Consider the following 13,178-nt stretch of genomic DNA (forward strand, 5'->3'; position numbering starts at 1 on the left):
TGGTAGATAAAGAGAGAACAACAGTCCTCCAGACATTATTCTTTTTTGCAGTAGGAAGAAAGGAGGAGAAAGCAATATGGATATTCTAGTAATAACTTCATAGGTTTTAGACCCCAAATCCATGCATCATCCAACGGCTAGGGAGACAATGATCCAATTGCTCATGGATCCTGGTACTCGTTAGCCAGGGCAAGCAGGGAGTAAACACTATCACACATTGCTCTCAACAGCTTTATTCAGAATGGAGACAGCTTCAGGCCAGGTCCCAAAAAACAACAAACCAGTCATATTTTCCGGCAATAGTCATTTTACCTTGAGTTTAAAACATTGTGTGATTTGTGTGTCAGTTGTTTACTATATATTTCTGTTTGTTCATCACTGTGCACATCTACATGTGATGCTATGGTAATGTAGCATCCATGGGCAAGAACCATGACACTGCAGCTATGTCGCCATAGCAACGTGTTCTCTCATTATAGTGCATCACTATGGTGACATAGTCCCAAAAAATAACCATGTACAGCACTCACAGCACAGTATAGACTGTTACTGTCCTGTCTTTTAGTACTTCCAAAGGGAAATACTAAATGACAGTGCCATAACAGCACCATAGTGGCACGTGTAGACATACCCTGTAGGTCCCAAATCATGTACAGAGTCCTAGATCATTGCCCAATCCATTTGCAAATTATACAGTATGAAAATAAATATCCATAGTGAGGTTATTTTTATATTGACTGAAAGTTTTAAAGCTCTTCAGGAGATGTGGGCACCCAGTCAAGTTCAAATCCCTCATGAAACTCCAAAATGCTTAGCCACTGTGCTTTTCAGGTTGAGAGCTGGCAACATAATTACAGAGAAAAGCATTCTCTTTGTCTAGACAAAGCTACTGGTAAAACAAATGTGTCTTTACAAATTAGAACAGTTAATGTTAAATTATTACTTGCCACCTGCCAGATCCTTTCATTCTATTGATCTGTGCAGCTGGAAAAGGCACTTAATTCAGTAGAACAACAAGCTGATGATAGCTTGTTACATTTAAGTTTAGCTGACATTTTGGAAGGTGTAGAAAATAGTTAATAATTAGCAGTTTATTAAATTATAGTTGAAAAATATTGCAAATAATAAATCAACTAGGGCCTCTACCCACAATTTTCATATGAAATCTTCTATATTAGAATGACAAAAAAATTATAAGCAACCCTCATATAGTTTTTATGCAAAATATATCTAGCTGTCACAAAACTGCAAATAATAATTACACAAATATAGTTTGAAGACCTTCTAATATATGATGTTTGTTAAAGCACTTTTGAAGCCAAGAAATAAAAGATAATAAAATAAAAATAATTAAAAACCAAATGCTGTAGGGAATCAGTATCACCATTCCATCTCTGAATGAGAAAATACCATAGCAGTTAAGCAATTATAAAAGTAAAGTAATTATATAGAAATATGTAAACATGAGACTAGAAGGTGATAATCATGTGTTAGCTTGCAAATGTTGCTATAAATATACCTGAGATTCTTAGTATTGAAGTCATAAATCTCAAGACAAAGAAAGCTAAAGAGGATTATAAAAGTAATCCATAACACTGATCCCAGCATGAAGCAAATATATTTAACTGAATCCTTTTAGATTACTAATAAAGGCTATTTTTCTTAGAAGTGTTCAGGCATGCAGATATATTTGTATGTATTACTGAACTGAGATTTTTACTTGTCGGAGAGGCTTAATGTTCATGAAGAATAAAAAACATGTATCTTCTTTAGTATTTTGAGTTTTTTGAGAATTTCCAGTAAATCTGTTGATTAGTTTGAAGAAAACCTGGGTTGCCTAAGAAATGTTGTACTCCAACACATATGTATTTCATTCTGAATAATTTTAATAATGGAATTAAATGATCTTCCACCTTTCAATATATTTATAACCTATGGACATTTTATATGTGCAAGCTACATTCAAAGAAAATTTGATGTAATTTAGCTGAGTTATTGACGTTATCATTTGTAAATTAATGTCTTCCCAGAGAACAGAGACATTGGTGCGATTTATGAAAGGTCCCAACATCTCATTTATTATTTTGGTCACCTTTATGCATTTCTGCTTTGTGGCTCCAATCTCCTCTTATCCATGGTGTTAATTCCATAGCCCTCTACATGATTGTTTCCTCCTTTCCCAAGGTTCACAAACTATACATTTTACCAGTGGGGAGCTTGGAAGAACCCCTCTCCTGCTCCAGGACCTGTTCACATTCTTGATTTCCTGTTATTTTTGCAATTAAATCCTGAATTTCTTCTTATAGACCTTAGAATCTCTACCAACTCCAATTGTGGGCAGGAATGCAGTCAGGAAAGTTACACTTGCTCAAAGCCTTCCAATCAGTGGGTGCATCTATACATTCATTAATGTGCCCTAGCTACTGCACATAAAGTTTAGTACTTGGTTAACCAAGTACTAATTCAATGTCCAGTAAGTTGCAGTAGTGTACAGGAGCATCAGTGAATGTTTTTTAGAGATGTTTATTGTGCAGTAGCCTAATAACACTGCATGGTAGTGAATTAGCACAGATTTTACCTGGCACGCTACTGTGCTGTATTATTAGGCTACTACTCAATAAGCATCTTGTGTAGACATGCCCATTGTGCACTAATTGCAGAAAACATGTAATATAGCAACAATTAATATAATTAATATAAGGCTGAGTGAATGCCATTTAGTATGCCCAAGCCTGAGAGCAATGATGAGTAGATCTTAGGCACATACTAAACATTGACTATAATTTTTTGGTATTTGATGTGCATAGAACCAGAGCAAGAGTGGGTAGACCTGCTCCCAACAGATGCCTCTGAACTGAAATGTGAACAAACTAAAGTTAGAAATGCACAAACTGGATATATCCAACCACTCTTAACTCTGCCATGAAAAAGAAGTCACACAGGGTGCCTCTACATGAGATGCTTAATGTGGAGTTCCTTAATTAGCTCTGCAGTAAAATGTCACCATCTACAAATGTGCCCCTATTACATCAGAGTAAGCTAATTTACTCCATCATAGGATAGTACTGATTGACACAAGTACTATCCTATTGGAGAGTTATTTATTCCACCACAACACACATGTAGACAGTGACTGGGGCAGGCTGAGCACAATTGTGGTACAGTGTGGGGGCTGCCTGCTGGCTAGCCCCACACTGTAGCACCCTTTGCCCCAGCCAATCCCTCCGCAGCACATTGGGCCAGGGGGGAACAACTCCAGGATGGCAGGCTGACCTCTGCAAGCCTCCTGCCAGTCAAGGCTGTGCCATCCCGGCTCAATGTGCTGGGCTCCTGTGTGCACATGTACATGCTGTGCCCAGGAGCAATAAACTCCAGCGTGACCTGCACCAGAATTTATTGCATCACATTAATATCATGTGTAGATGTGCCCACAATAACCAATATTGCTGTGGGAAGAGGTAGAAATAACTCCTGTATGGGGAGTAAATTGTTTGTATGAGTACCAAGGATTAAATCAGGCATAAACACAGGGTAAGAGATATGACAGAAGTCTATGGTGGATCCTGTCTCCCAGGAAAGTTCATTCAACAGTCATGGACCTAACCACAGAGATATTTCTGTCTTCTGCACAGACTGTGGCTAGATACAGACATTCAAAAAGCCCAAACCAAAATCAATCTACAATGCAGTTTTCTGGAAGCAGCATAGTTTAGCTCGGTAGCGAACAGAACACACATTTGCCCATTGGTGGGAGGGGCAAACCTTAGACTGAGGTCTTTCCTTTTAAAACTAGTCTATGTGTGCTGCACTTCGCTTATGTTATGAGTATAGACTAGTTTCTGAGAACTTATACCAGTAAAACAGTAATGTCTGTACCTGACCTGTATTTGTATTGTAAATAAATATTCTATTGTGTCATAGGAGAAAAACTAATGGCCATAGTCCTCATATCTTTCAGTCTTCCTTTTTCATACCTTCGGGCTAAGATATCGAGTGCCTTGAAGATGAGAACCAAGACCTAACATTAAACTAGGTGTCCAAAGTGTAACACCAAAGGTGTGGAGCAGGAAGAGATTATTCATGTAGCAGTGAGAATAAGCAGTAAGGCTTGAAATAGCTACTTCTTGAGGACAGTACAAAGGTGCTTTAACTGTGGTTTTCGTAAAGAAATAGGTGGCTATAAGCAATTTGCTGTCAGGGCTTTGAAATAATGGAAATAAAGGGTATGATATTTAAAGAAAAAACATGATAAACAATTGAATTTTGCTGTTCTTAGGCTTTTCTCAGGTATGATTTTGGCTGTGAAGAAGTATGGAACAGCTTTGAACCTAATTTATCACTACTCTGTAGTATTAAAAGAGTACAAATTAAAGAGTCTTGATAAATAGAGGACACTGATGCTATTCTGCTTGTTAATTAAGCATAGGAGAATGAAAGTTAACAAGAAAATGATGACATGGCTGCACTTTGTGTTTATGAGAATGTCCTTCCAGTGATCTCTGCCTCTCTAAAGTAAAGTGTGTGGAGAGATTATCTTTCACACACACCACAACTTTATTTGCAATGAGCCAATGGTGGCCAAGCAGTGTCCAAGCAAATGCATGTACTAATATGCAGCCATCAATAAAGTTAGGGGAACCTATTTCTTCAAATAGTCACTGATTCCAAATATTTCCAGCAAACATTTTTTTTTTTTTTAATAAATTACTATCTTGCAAAAGGGACAAGGATAGTTATAATCTTTATATCCCTCAAAGTGCAGGGATGATTATTTTATTGCAGTAATATTTGCAACATGATATAGTCCAAAAATCTCAATCAGGATTGATACTTTTCTCACTCTGATGTAAATCAGGAATAATTCTAATGAAATCTGTGAAAGGCTCAGGGGACTGCTCTTGATATTAAAGGTGCTTTTGGTAAGATACCTAACTGTCAGTATATCATTTGGATAGGCAGGTCCTAAATACTCCTTATGTCATAGGCTTGTACTACAAAATTCTGTAGCTAAAGATGCCCAGCATTTTTTTTGCTTAAAAATTAAGTACATAAAAAAACTTAGCTGCTCCTCATTCTTACAGTTATCAGATTTGCTGTTTTTAATGTACTGGACAAGTTATGTGCAACATCAGGAAAGTTTGTACTTAATTGCACGTTTGTGCCACCTTTGTGTCATTTCAGTAATGTGTACAACATACCTTAATATCCTGGTAAGTCACCTGAGGCTGTATTTTATTTGTGACATTATGCTGTAAATTTGCTGCTTTTTTCATCTGGCCTGAATTAGCACTCCGAATAAAAATCTAGTAAACTAATCTGTTAAATTCCTTCACTGGTCTCTCCAGTCTAAGTCTTTTTCAACGTACACTGTCTTACTGATATCCATTTAATAAAAGAACCACACTTCCAAACATGTACATAGTAAAGTGTTTTATTCTGCCTTATTCATGGTAAGGAAAGTGGTAACACTTCTGATTTTTAGTTAGGGATCTAGGACCTATTTATGTACTTTTCATGTATATATCTTGTCAAAGAGAAAACCTTTCTGCCTATTAAGACTATTTCTGCCTATTAATAATGATACATGCTGTAAACTTGAGATCTTCTTGTTGTAGCACAAGCTGTGTCATTGCCCCTTCCCCCTCTCATTGTATCAGTGTGTTAGACTCTTTTGTTTTTCTAAATATTTTCCTTATTCAGAACATCCCTAAGGAATCCAAACTTGATTAGCTTTCTCACCTTGGTTAAGTAACAGTTGAAAGTTTTCAATCTGAGAACTAAAGGACAAGAAAGTAGCAGAAAACATTTTACCTCTTGTTTGAAAAAGAGAAATGGCAGGACATGCCTGATGTTTATTGAGTTTATATGGATGGTTATAAATACAGAGCAACTGATAGATTTTATATTATAAAGTTCTTCTATAAACCAATGTGGAATAGAAAGCTAGAATACCTTTGTGATTGCACATTTTGGTATAAGAGCAAGATGAGAACCAGACCATGACTTAAACTACACATTAGTGGTGTGCAAAATGGGCCATATTTGATTCAGATTTGGGTTTGACCTGAACTGGGGACAGTGATTCAATTGGTTGATTCAGATCACTGTCCCCGGTTCAATTCGGCCAAATACAAATCTGAAGATTTGATGCTGATTCGGAGAATCAGCAATCCAGCCATAGAAACAGCTTTAAATGTTTTTCAATTAAGAGAGATTTGATGATTCGGACATAGACACAGCTTTAAATGCTTTTTCTACATACCTTGAGGTACTAGGCAGACCTTGTGAATGCTGCAATGGTGGGGTAGATAAAGCATCCCACCGGAACACGGGGGGGGGGGGGGGTTCTGGTCCACTTCTGGGTCTCCCACCAAGCATGCTGCGGGGCCCCCCTGCACCCTCCCATCTCAGTGATCAGCTGCAGGGGAACCCTGGGTATTCCCCCAGATCCAGGAGGCACCATAGATTCATAGATTCATAGATGTTAGGGTTGGAAGGGACCCCAATAGATCATCGAGTCTGACCCCCTGCATAGGCAGGAAAGAGTGCTGGGTCTAGATGACCCCAGCTAGATGCATATCCAACCTCCTCTTGAAGACCCCCAGGGTAGGGGAGAGCACCACCTCCCTTGGGAGCCCGTTCCAGATCTTGGCCACTCTAACTGTGAAGAAGTTCTTCCTAATGTCCAATCTAAATCTGCTCTCTGCTAGCTTGTGGCCATTATTTCTTGTAACCCCCAGGGGCACCTTGGTGAATAAAACCTCACCAATTCCCTTCTGTGCCCCCGTGATGAACTTATAGGCAGCCACAAGGTCACCTCTCCTCTTGAGGAGGCTGAAAAGGTCCAGGTTCTCTAGTCTCTCCTCATAGGGCTTGGCCTGCAAGCCCTTAACCATATGAGTGGCCCTTCTCTGGACCCTCTCCAGGTTATCCGCATCCCTCTTGAATTGCGGCGCCCAGAATTGCACGCAGTACTCCAACTGCGGTCTGACCAGTGCCCGATAGAGGGGAAGTATCACCTTTTTGGATCTGTTCGTCATGCATCTGCTGATGCACGGTAAAGTGCCATTAGCTTTTCTGATGGCTTCGTCACACTGCCGACTCATGTTCATCTTGGAGTCCACTAGGACTCCAAGATCCCGTTCCACTTCCGTGCCACCCAGCAGGTCATTTCCTAGGCAGTAGGTGTGCTGGACATTTTTCCTCCCTAGGTGCAGCACTTTGCATTTCTCCTTGTTGAACTGCATTCTGTTGTTTTCTGCCCACTTGTCCAACCTGTCCAGGTCTGCTTGCAGCTGCTCCCTGCCCTCTGGTGTGTCCACTTCTCCCCATAGCTTTGTGTCATCCGCAAACTTGGACAGAGTACATTTCACTCCCTCGTCCAAGTCGCTGATGAAGACATTAAAGAGCATCGTTCCAAGGACCGAGCCCTGCGGGACCCCACTGCCCACACCCTTCCAGGTTGAAACTGACCCATCCACCACGACTCTCTGGGTGTGACTCTCTAGCCAATTCGCCACCCACCGGACTGTGTAGTTATCCAAGTCACAGCCTCTTAACTTGTTCACCAGTATGGGGTGGGATACCGTATCGAAGGCCTTCCTGAAGTCTAAGTATACGACATCCACCCCTCCTCCTGTGTCCAGGCGTTTCGTAACCTGGTCATAAAAAGAGACTAGATTAGTCAGGCATGATCTGCCTGGTACGAACCCGTGCTGGTTTCCCCTCAGCATAATCTGTCCTGCCGGGCTCTCGCAAATGTGAGCCTTGATAATTTTTTCAAAGATTTTGCCAAGGATGGAGGTGAGACTGACTGGCCTATAGTTGCCCGGGTCCTCCTTCCTCCTCTTCCTGAAAATGGGGATCACATTGGCCCTTTTCCAGTCCTCTGGGACTTTGCCTGTGCGCCACGAGCATTCAAATATTCCCGCCATTGTCTGTGCAATGATGTTGGCCAGTGCCTTCAGCACCCTCGGATGGAGCTCATCCGGGCCTGCCGACTTAAAGGCATCCAGTTCTTCCAAGTGACTCTGCACCATCTCAGGGACTACTCATGGTAGTCTGGTGCCTTGCTGCTGCCTCTCTACAACCCCAGTGAGAGACTTGGTGTTCCTAAGAAAGGGGCACAACAAGGCAAAGAACTCGTTGAGGAGTTCAGCTTTGTCCCCCCTGTCCATCACCAATTGCTTCTGCCCATTTATCAGGGGTCCTGCCTAGGAAATGACCCAGCAGGTCATTTCCTAGGCAGTAGGTGTGCTGGACATTTTTCCTCCCTAGGTGCAGCACTTTGCATTTCTCCTTGTTGAACTGCATTCTGTTGTTTTCTGCCCACTTGTCCAACCTGTCCAGGTCTGCTTGCAGCTGTTCCCTGCCCTCTGGCATGTCCACTTCTCCCCATAGCTTTGTAACCCCCGGGGGTGCCTTGGTGAATAAAACCTCACCAATTCCCTTCTGCGCCCCAGAAGCATTGGATAGATGTCATAGCTAATACAACAGTAGAAAGTAACATCCTTGCAAGCCTAGGGTACGGTGCTGTCTATCACTGACAGTTGCTCTGTAAAAAATAGGAATCTGATGATTTGCCTTGCTTTAGGAAGTCAATGGTAGTAAATGCCTAAATTCCTAAAATCTAAGGTTCACAGAGCCAGTCACATTCTGCTCCATTCTGTGTAATTATTTCACTTAATTTGTTTTAGGAGCAAAATAAATATAAGGATATTATTTTTCTATAGTCACCAGACAAGTGAAAATGAAGAGCTAGCATTTTCTGAGGGATCTATCAAGGGGTGGCTCAAGTCTATCAAGGGGTGGCTTGAGTCTATCAAGGAGTGCCTTAGAATTAAAAAAGGTTGAGAACCACTTCTATAGTGTCCAGAAACAAACAATTCTTAATAAAATCCTTGAATACCAACATTACTTTATGCATTTATGCAATACTAATTGTGGTTTAATAGATCTACTAATCTATAGCAGTTTCTCCATTAATTTTAAGGAATCTATTTGGTTATAAAATAATTTATCCATATGATTGTAATATTAGACCTTACATATATTTAGTCACTGTATTGTCCCTTATGATAGCTAAATTTGATCAATGTACCTTAAATTTACATTATATTATCACAGAAAAATGTTCAGTACTAAGAATGGTCATGCATGTTCTTTATATTAAGTGTTTTGTGTTCTTTGATGATATATATATTAACACTACTCCCACTTTCCTGTTAATACAAAAAAAAGTAATTATTTATTGATTGTTACAGACATATTATTATAAATATGAGTTCACTTTGTTGTGTATTAAAACAAACAAAAAGCATGCTATTAATAAGCATAGGTGATACTCATAAAATGTGAATGTAGTGCTAAGGGATGGTGTATGCATTCATATTATTTTTTATATAAAGATTTTTTTTTAAATGGACTTGATTTTTAGCCATTTGCCTTTAAATTATTCAACTTTTCTATTGCTTCTCAAATTTTGTAGCAAGCCCAAGATTTGCCTGGCATCAAGATCAGAAACCAAAAAGAATAGTGTAGGAGGTAGAATTAGGTAGGGGTATAATTTAAAGTGAAATGAAGCGATCAAAATAATTAGATCAAGCAAGTAGTCATTTGAAAGACATTAATTCTATCATACTATTTTACAAAGCTGAATACATATTGTCAGTAGAGCCATAGCAATTAGATCACCAGAGATTCAAACTTTGTCAAACAAGCATTTATTACCTTAAATAGCCAAAGTTAATTTCAATTAAATTGTTAGGTTTTAGTCTAGCTAGAGAGGCATGGATTTTAGCCTCCCACCTCAGTTATCTTTTTTTCCAATATGAATTGCATCCAGTGGGAAGCATCATGAAGAACTCATTTTATCTTTAGAGAAAATATTCTGGAATTATAAATTGCTAGAAAATAAAAACTTTACATATGTGTATTTCTGTTAAAGTGCCATGTTTATGGTGGATGTCCATAATGGATATGGGAATTACTTTATATTTTGAATCCTAGAGAAATCTTAATCTCAAGGATTTTCTGTCACTTTTGTCAGGCTGCATGCGGAAGAGGGAAGAGATAGGTAAAACTGATTTAAGGTTGCTAGTCTTATAAAATAAACTCAGGATAAACTGAAAAAGATAAGATAAATGAACAAATATGGTCATTCATTCTCACAAAACCTTTGTATAAAGTTACTGGCATACAAAAGGTTTAGGTCATGATGTTACTGGAAGAGAGTCTGGCCAAACAACATAAAAATGCACTTTTTTTCTAAATGTGGAGAATAAAAAAATCAACAAGTCATTTCCTCCCCACAGATATTATTGTCTATATGATGGCTGATGAAATTTCAAATTAATCATAGGAATAATAAGGAAGTCGAACTGGAAGGGAATTCACAAGGTCATCTAGTCCAGCCCCCTGATCAAGGCAGGATCATTGCTGACTAAACCATCCCAGTCAAGTGTATGTTTAAACTGCTGTAACATGCCTGGTGTTCCAGGAGTATCCATGATGGCCTTGGTGGCCACGTGGCTCCTACCCTGCTCTAGCTTTAGGGTCCCTCCCTTCTCTTCTTCCTGCCATGCCTTGTTGTACTTGGTTAATTTTTTAAAGGCAGGCTGCCCAAGGTTACTAGAGCAAGCCCTAGTCTGTCTTCCTGCCAGTGGATTCCTCTGAGACCCTGCACATCCCAGTCCATCCCTTACACTAAGTGGGTGCTCCTGGCCTGCACATGACCCAGGCCACCTGTTCCTTTTGGGCTATTCATGTCCTCTGACCTCCCTTATAGCCAGGTCCATGCCTCACAGATGTTACAGATTGCTTACTTCAGTGGGTATTTGGCTCCAGTCCAACACCATGCCTCTTCAGCTATGTAATCCCTTACTGGAGCCTCAGCCTTCCCAGCTTCTGCCCCTATGCTTTAGCTGTGGCCTTTAGCCCAAGCCCACTGTGCTGGACCTGGCTTCCAGGCTCCAGCCCCAGTCTCTCCCACTCAGGCTCAGTTTCTGCCTTTCTTGGGTGCTGGGTCCCCTGGCCCTGGTCACTGTTCCATTAGGGCTGTGGGTCTACCCTTTTTGGCCTCAGAGCACTTCTATTTCTTGCCCTTAGGTGTCAGTTCTCTTGGTCTTAACCTGCCTTCATCTGGAGGCCAGTCCCAGGCAGAGGTCCACAACCCTGGTGTCTCTCTGGCACCTCACTTCGGTTAACTACAGTCCCCCTAGGCACTTCACTGTGTGTTAATCACAATGCACTCCTTTAGGTGCTCTGCTGTGGCCTCCATACACTCTCCTTAGAGCCACCCCTAATCCACCGGTCTAAATTAGAAGACAAAACATACCAGCAACCATTTTAACTCAAAGTTCCCCCTCTCTGGGTTATTATATCACTGCCAGGCCACCCTTCCCCTTTCTGGTTCTCTCTGTCCTGGAAGTACCTGGCCTGCCTGCAGTCCCCGCTCTGCACCAGCCTTTAGCTGGCAGGAGCTCCTGTCTTGGCAGAGTCCAGAGCTATACTCCCTTCCTGTCTCAGGAACTCAGGTTTCTATCTCCTGGGCCTCTCTACCTTTCTATCAGGTGGTATCCTGACTGGCTGCAGATATGTCCCTTTTCTTTAAGGAGCAGCTTACTGCCTAGGCTGTAGCTGCTCTCTTCCTGCTTTCCCTTCTTTAGCTAACCCCTGTTCCACTGTGTGGTGCTCTTTTGTCTGCACTTTCCCCATTAAAGTATCAGAAGCCCTCTGGCTCCCTGTTACACCTGCATTTGAAAGTTTCCAAGGATGGAGATTCCACAACTTCTCTAAATAGCCTGTTGAATGCCTAACTACTGTCATCATCAGAAAGTGTCTCCTAATCTCCAACATAAATTTCCCCTGCTGCTGTTTGAGGCCGTTGCTCCTAGTCCTGCCCCTACAGTCACAAAGAAAAGCCCATATCCCTCCTTTATATTTGTCCTTCAGGTATTTGAAGATTGTTATTAACCCCTCTCCCCACAGTATTTTTTTCTCTAGACTAAATAACTCTAGCGTTTTTTACCTTTCCTCATAAGGCATCGTTCCCTGGTTCCTGATCTTTTTTGTTGCCCTTTCATAGACTTTTTCCAAACAGTCCAAATACTTCTTGAAGTGTGGGGCCCAAAAGTGGACACCATACTTCAGGTGTGGCTTTACCAGTGCTGAAGAGAATTAAAGAATCTCTTCCCTTGATTTGCAAATGACACTTCTTTTAATACAACCCAGGGTGCTCTTAGCTTTTTTTGCAGAAGACACGATTGGAGATTGTGGTTCACTGTAACCCCCGCATTCTTTTCTGCAGTACTGAATCCTAGGCAGTCATTCCCAAGTTTGTATTTTTGTATGTGGCTATTACATCCCAACTACAGGACTTTGCACTTGTCTGTGTTGAATCTCATCCGATTGACTGTGGACCATTTCTTCTGGCTTTTGAGGTCATTCTGGATCCTAGCCCTTCCCTCCAGAGTATCATCTGTAAATTTGCTGAGTGTGCAGTTTATGCTATAATTTACATCATTAATGAATATATTAAACAGTACTAGATCAAAGACTGACCCCTGGGGAACCTCATTTTATACCTCCTTCCAACTAGACATTGATTCATTCAGGACTACTCACTGGTTGCATCGACACGTGCCCCTATGGCACTATTGTTACTGTACCATCATTTAGTACTTTCTTTTGAAAGTACTAAATGACAGTGCAGTAACAGCCCATACTGCTTTGTACACGTGGCTCACAGTTATTTTTAGCTGCTACATCTCTGTAGCGATATGCTATACTGGGGGGAGGGGGGGCACATCATTACAGCAATCTAGCTGAAACATCACAGTTTTGCCCATGGATGCATGTTGCTACAGCACTATAGTATCCACATGTAGACACGCCCACTGAATAGGATGACTCAACCAGTTGCGTATCCATCTTATGGTACTTTCATTTACTCTGTATTTCCTTAGTTTACTAATAAGAATGTCATGGGAGACAATGTAAAAAGCCTTGATAAGTCAAGATATACCACTTCCAGTGCTCTCCTCTCAACCATGTAGCCTATCACTTTATTATAGAAGGAAACCAGGTTGTTCAGGCATGACTTGCTCTTGGTGAATCCATGATGGATGTTACTGATCACCTTGTTCTCCTCTAGGTGTTTTAAAATAGGCTTGTTAAGG

This window comes from Alligator mississippiensis, chromosome 1 (assembly GCF_030867095.1).
Source record: "Alligator mississippiensis isolate rAllMis1 chromosome 1, rAllMis1, whole genome shotgun sequence".
Taxonomy (NCBI): Eukaryota; Metazoa; Chordata; order Crocodylia; family Alligatoridae; genus Alligator; species Alligator mississippiensis.